Below are 6840 nucleotides of genomic sequence, written 5' to 3' on the forward strand. Positions count from 1 at the left end.
TCTCCTAAATTAAACTTTACTGTCCGGTGCCATATTTACTGGGATTTTCAAACGTGTGAAAAATTGCGTAGACGTCAATGATTCATTCAGATTCGGTCTGGTCTGGAATGACCACATTTTTTACTTGTTTGGGGGTTGAGCTCATTAGTATAATACCCAGTATGCTTTGCAAGTGTTTGTTTTATATTTAGAATTTGGTCATTCGGCAGACGCTCTTATCTTGAGCGACTTTCGGTCATTGCATTCAACTACGGTAGATAAGCAACAACGTATCACAGTCATAGTAAGAACAATAATCCTGTAATAATTCTGTAGTGGGAATGTTATGTTAGTTGAAGTGTTCTATTGTTTTCTTGTGTAGGTTGGCCTACTATGAACATCATTGCTGCTGTTTTTTTGTTTATTTTATTCATATATATATGTGTGTGTAATTTTTGTGTATTTTGAAACGCTAACACAAGTGCATGTGACAGATGGGAGCAATAGAACATATTCTGTTGGCTCTACTTTTTTTAATTAAATGGAAATGTTCATTTAAAAGTTAATATTGTGATACAATGTTAACTTCATTGAGAATGTATGTGCAGTTGAAATTTGGCCATTGAGTAAATTACCATAAAATGTGTATTTTCAACACTCATTCAGAACTGAAAATTAACCTGATTTCAACATCCATAAAATACTTTTTTCCCCCCAACATGTTTAAAATACTACTTTTAAACATTCGGAAAATACGTATTTTAGATGTCTTTTCAACGTCATTTTACTCACTGGGTACCTACATTTGCTGTCCTTGAGCCACCAAAACGAAATATTATCCTGGCTATAAATGTGGTGTTATTATAATGAAGATCTATTTAAGTAACATGCATACACACTTTCATAGCCCTTCATTTTTTTGGTCAATCCACTCAAAGGTATGTGTGCAGTGTGTGTGTGTGTGTGTGTGTGTGTGTGTGTGGGACCTCATGCCAAGAACAAAGCCAGTTGTTTAACCCACATCAAACTGCCTCAGTCAAAACCATGTCCCACTCAGAAATTGTGTCTCGGTGGGTTTGGGGTGGAAATAATCCCTGGATTCATCTAAAGGAAATTATCAAAGGACATGGTTTTCACATGTGGGCAACCTCACATCTTACCCTATAACAAACCAAAATTAACTTTAATATTAACTGCACATAAAAGATTTAACTAAAAATGACAACATTATAATGAGTACAACATCATTTTCTTCAGCTTAGTCATTTTAACAGGGGGCCTAATTCCACCACTTTTTGTTGGGGAAGAAGATGCTGTGGAAGTTAAACATTTTATTGCTGTTGAGAACAACCATGGAAAAACAACTAAATCCCCTAAACCCTTACATCTGCAGCGTTCTACTGTTGCGTACACAGCCACATGCTGCCCTCTTGTGTATCAATGTGGTAATGGACCACATGAACAGAGACATCAGCATACAGTAGTGGGGTACCGTTCCTCCTCAATTATGACCTAATAGAAAAGTTGTGATATGCTCGATAAATAGGTTTTTGCAATAAACTCCCTATGTGAGTAAACTAGTCAGTAGGAATATATAGACTATTCAAATGAATTGGTTAATTTACAACAATAACATTTGTTGAATAAAATACAAACACTACCCCTTGAAATTCTAGTTGGGCAATTCCACAGCATGATTGCAAAGTTAAACAAACCACAAGTCTTCATGCACAAGGACTACTTTGAACAATAACAAAGTACATGTTGTGCATAGAGTTGTATGGATTGCAATCATTGGTTTTAGTTTGTCATACATTTTAAAGTGAAAAATCTGAGTTCCGAGACACCGAGACGTCTCCATGGTTATTCTAAATATTACAACGTTCCCATAAAGGAGTCGAATAATAGAACACCCAATACTACCCACAGTAGGGATTGTAATAAAACAATACATAGGAAAACAATCAAATACAAACATTGATGAAGAAATAAACCACAACTACCCTATACCAATCAAGATAGGGAATGTTGTAAAATAATTCGTATTCGACTTTCTATATATAGTAGCTTATAAATAGATAAGTCAGCATTAGAAGAAAGGATAATTAGCAAAATAAGACATCTTCAAAAATAACGAATTGGAACACAGAAGTACTCAATCAACATGGTAGAGATAAAAACACAGCAAACAGAAGACATAGAAAGCACATTATGTGAGTATGTGCGGGTGTATTGTGATGGAAGGTGGGGTGTGTGTTTTCTTAAAGTTTATTTTTTTTATATATATATATATATATTTTTTTTGCCTTTATTTAACCAGGTAGGCCAGTTGAGAACAAGTTCTCATTTACAACTGCGACCTGGCCTAGATAAAGCAAAGCAGTGCGACAAACAACAACACAGAGTTACACATGGAATAAACAAACATACAGTCAATAACACAATCGAGAAAAAAGTCTATATACAGTGTGTGCAAATTAGGTAAGATAATGGAGGCAAGGCAATAAATAGGCCATAGTGGCGAAATAATTACAATTTAGCAATTAAACACTGGAGTGATACATGTGCAGAAGATGAATGTGCAAGTAGAGATACTGGGGTATAAAGGAGCAAAAAAATAAATAACAGTATGGGGATGAGGTAGTTGGATGGGCTATTTACAGATGGGCTATGTACAGGTGCAGTGATCTGTGAGCTGCTCTGACAGCTGGTGCTTAAAGTTAGTGAGGGAGACATGGGTCTCCAGCTTCAGTGATTATTGATATTTGTTCTAGTCATTAGCAGCAGAAAACTGGAAGGAAAGGAGGAGGGAGGAATTGGCTTTGGGGGTGACCAGTGAAATATACCTGCTGGAGCGAGTGGGTGCTGGGTGCTGCTACGGGTGGGTGCTGCTATGGTGACCAGTGAGCTAAGAAGACGGAGCGTTACCTTGCAAAGACTTATAGATGACCTGGAGCCAGTGGGTTTGGCAACAAATAAGAAGCGAGGGCCAGCCAACGAGAGCATACAGGTCACAGTGGTAGGTAATGGGGCTTTGGTACAGTTAAGTCAATGAAAAAGGAAAATGGTTGCGAATACAAGAGCCAATGTATGTCTGCGAGCAGGGATTGTCAGAGAGAGCTTTGAATTGTGTGCAGATATGGAATATACATTTTAAAATAAATATAGTTTATTTATTTATTGTCCTATCATGATGGAACGGTCCCCAACCCTATACCCTAGACACCCACCTGAGCGACCCACACACTAAGGAGAAGTACTTATCTGTTTTATGGACTACTGTAAGTAGCTTATACGTAGCCAAAACAGAAAGATAAATGAGGTCAGAAACCCACTAAAGCAGCACGTCCCACTCAAGATTCTGAGCCTGCCTGGCAGGGTTGGTCCTACAAAGCCAAAGCACCCTGATTAGGTGAGCATAATATGCAAGGAATTTCTTAAAGCTGTTTATGTGAACCTTGATGACCTTATACCTAGCCGGTGGGGATTCCGGTGGGGTGCCCCCACCCAGTTAGTGGCAGTGCTGGCAACACTAGTTGCAGTAACCCATTGGGGAGGGAGGGGTCACACTCAGACATTCAGAGACGGGGAAAATTACTGTGGCCGTAGTGGCACGGAATAATCAAAGGTCTGACTGCACAGAGATGCTTGACAAAATGGGACCAGCGTGTGTGTGTTTCCAACAGCTAGGACTTGACATTAGTTAATCCAATATCCCAATTCATTTTCTTTGCAACATTTTGCATGCCTTCTCAAACAGCTGCAACTGTCTATGCATTCGCACATCAAGTCCTTTCTTGATTTGGGCTCGGGTATGGAACAACTGTTGAACATCTGAGCTTGTGGTTGTTTGTGGGGGAAATAGGTCGAGTGTGTATGTGTGTGTATGTATGTATACCACATATGTTGCTATGGGGTCATGATGTTAGGGACCGTAAAGGATGAATGACAATTGTTTTGCTAAAATAATAGTTGCTTGCAAAAAATGTAATCTTTGTAATGGCAATACCGGTTATAAGTAACAATCCTTCACATGAACTGCCTACAGTATATACACATCTTTTTTGTGAATTGTGGAAATTAAAATATGCAAGATTTTATCTACAGTATATGTATGTTTTGATAACTATATATATATAATACAAGTCTAAGTCTAAGTGGAAATGGTTTTGGGGGTTGATCTGCTTCTGTTCTGTGGGTGGCACTATGTGCTCTATTCAAAAGATGGGACCCGGTCTCTATGGTGAAATAAGTATAGCCAACTATAATTGTAATGGCTTAGTAGATAATAAGAAACACAGATCAGTATTTACCTGGCTTAAAGAGAAAGAATATAATATCTACTGTTAACAGGAAACTCAATCAACAATGTTAGATGAAGTTGTGTGGAAAAATAACTGGGGGGGGGGGGGGGGGGCGAAATATACTTCTCCCTTTGGCAAAGAAACTCAAAAGGGGTGATGATATTAATTAACAATCATGTTGATCCGAATGTGCAAATTGTCCAAACAGATCTGCAAGGTAGATGGATGATTTTAAGTATGTTATTAAACAGATATGGCTAATTTATCTATATGCTCCAAATAATGATGATCCACACTTCTTTGAAAATATCTATAATAATTTATCAAACATACGAGCAATACAAGACTCTTATTATGGTGGGAGATTATAATTGTCACACGCTGATCAGTTTCACCTGTCCTCTTAGTTTCCACCACCTCCAGGTGTCACTTGTTTCCCCCAGTGTTTTCATGTTTCCTGTCTCTCTGTGTCAGTTCGTCTTTTATGTTTCCAAATCAGCGTTTTTCCCCATTCTCCAGCTTTTTGCATTCTCCTTTTTCTAGTCCTCCTGGTTTTGACCCTTGCCTGTTTCTGGACTTTGTACCTGCCTGCCTGACCATTCTGCCTGCCTTGACCACGAGCCTGTCTGCCACTCTGTACCTCCTGGACTCTGATCTGATTTTGACCTTTTTGCCTGTCCACGACCATTCTCTTGCCTACTCCTTTTGGATTAATAAACATTGTAAGACTCCAACCATCTGTCTCCTGTGTCTGCATCTGGGTCTCGCCTTGTGCTTTGATAATGATACGGTTTTAAATACCTCAATGGACCATAAAGGAAATCACACTACAAACTATCACCCTCATACACTTAAGGAAATAACAAATATCATGGATATTGGAACTAGTGGATGTATAGAGGCTTAAATATCCTGACCTAGTGAGATATACATGAAGGAGGCTCAATCAAACTAGTAGTCTTGACTACTTTCTTATGCCATTCTCGCTGGCACCAAAAGCAAAAAAAAAGTGTTGATAGTGGACAGAATGCGGTCCAACCATCAATTAATTGGCATAGATATTACTCATACATCATCTTTACGTGGGCGAGGATATTGGAAATTTAATCAAAGCCTATTGAATGATAACTTAACTAGGACAGAAGAACTTCTAAAGGACTTTTTCCAACATAACATAGGTAAAGCAGGTCCCCTTATTGTATAGGACACTTTGTGCCTTTAGAAACCATGCAATTCAGTACTAGTCTCTAAAACAAAAGCAATTTAGGTCTAAAGAGTCCATACTAACAAAGGAAACGGAAGGACTAATGCAGATCGATAGCAATTAAAACTGTACCTGTAACGCTCGTCGGAAGAAGTGGACCAAGGTGCAGCGTGGTACTTGTACATGATTCTTTATTAAATCTAAACACCAAACAAAAGACCAACGACCGTCACATTCCGTAGGCTACGCAGAGCTAACAAAAAACAACATCCCACAACCTAAGGTGGCAAAACAGGCTGCCTAAGTATGATTCCCAATCAGAGACAACGATAGACAGCTGTCCCTGATTGAGAACCATACCTGGCCAAAACATAGAAACACAAAACCTAGAAATAAAGAATATAGAATGCCCACCCAAATCAAACCCTGACAAAAACCAAATAGAGACATAAAAAGGCTCTCTAAGGTCAGGGCTTGACAGTACCCCCCGCCCCCCCGGCAAAACCTGAACCTATAGGGGAGGGTCCGGGTGGGCATCTATCACTGATGGCGGTTCTGGTGCGGGACGTAGACCCCGCCCCACCTCTGGCTCAGCCCACTTTGGTGGTGCCTCTGGTGCGGGGACCCTCGTTGGGGGCCCCGGACCGGGGACCGTCGCTGGAGGCTCCGGACAGGGGACCGTCGCTGGAGGCTTCGTGCCATGGATCATCGCTGGAGGCTTCGTTCCATGGATCGTCACTGGAGGCTTCGTGCCATGGATCATCACTGGAGGCTTCGTGCCATGGATCATCACTGGGCCGTGGAGACACACTGCAGGTCTGGAGAGCAGAGCTGGCACAACCCGTCCTGGCTGGATGCTCACCCTAGCCCGGCAACTGTGGGGCGTTGGCACAGGACGCACTGAGCTGTGAGAGCACACCGGAGACACTGTGCGTAGAGCCGGCACATGATATACTTGGCCGAGGAGACGCACCGGAGGCCAGATGCGCTGAGCCGGCACCATTCGTCCTGGCTGGATGCCCATTCTAACCCGGCCGATGCGGGGAGCTGGAATATAGCGCACCGGGCTATGAGTGCGCACTGGAAACACCCGGTTCGATTCCAGGCTATGATTGGGAGTCCCATAGGGCAGGACACAATTGGCCCAGCGTCGTCCGGGTTTGTCCGGTGTAGGCATTCATTGTACATAAGAATTTGTTCTTAACTGACTTGGCTAGTTAAATAAATGTAAAAAAAAAAGTGAATCATTAAATTTGAAAAATTTGAGGCCCCTTACACTTCACTGTTGTGATGCAAAAATTCTAGTAAAATGCATAGCCCATAAAGGCATTGTCGGACATAATTCATCCTAAT

This window comes from Oncorhynchus clarkii, chromosome 7, assembly GCF_045791955.1.
Source record: "Oncorhynchus clarkii lewisi isolate Uvic-CL-2024 chromosome 7, UVic_Ocla_1.0, whole genome shotgun sequence".
Lineage (NCBI taxonomy): Eukaryota > Metazoa > Chordata > Actinopteri > Salmoniformes > Salmonidae > Oncorhynchus > Oncorhynchus clarkii.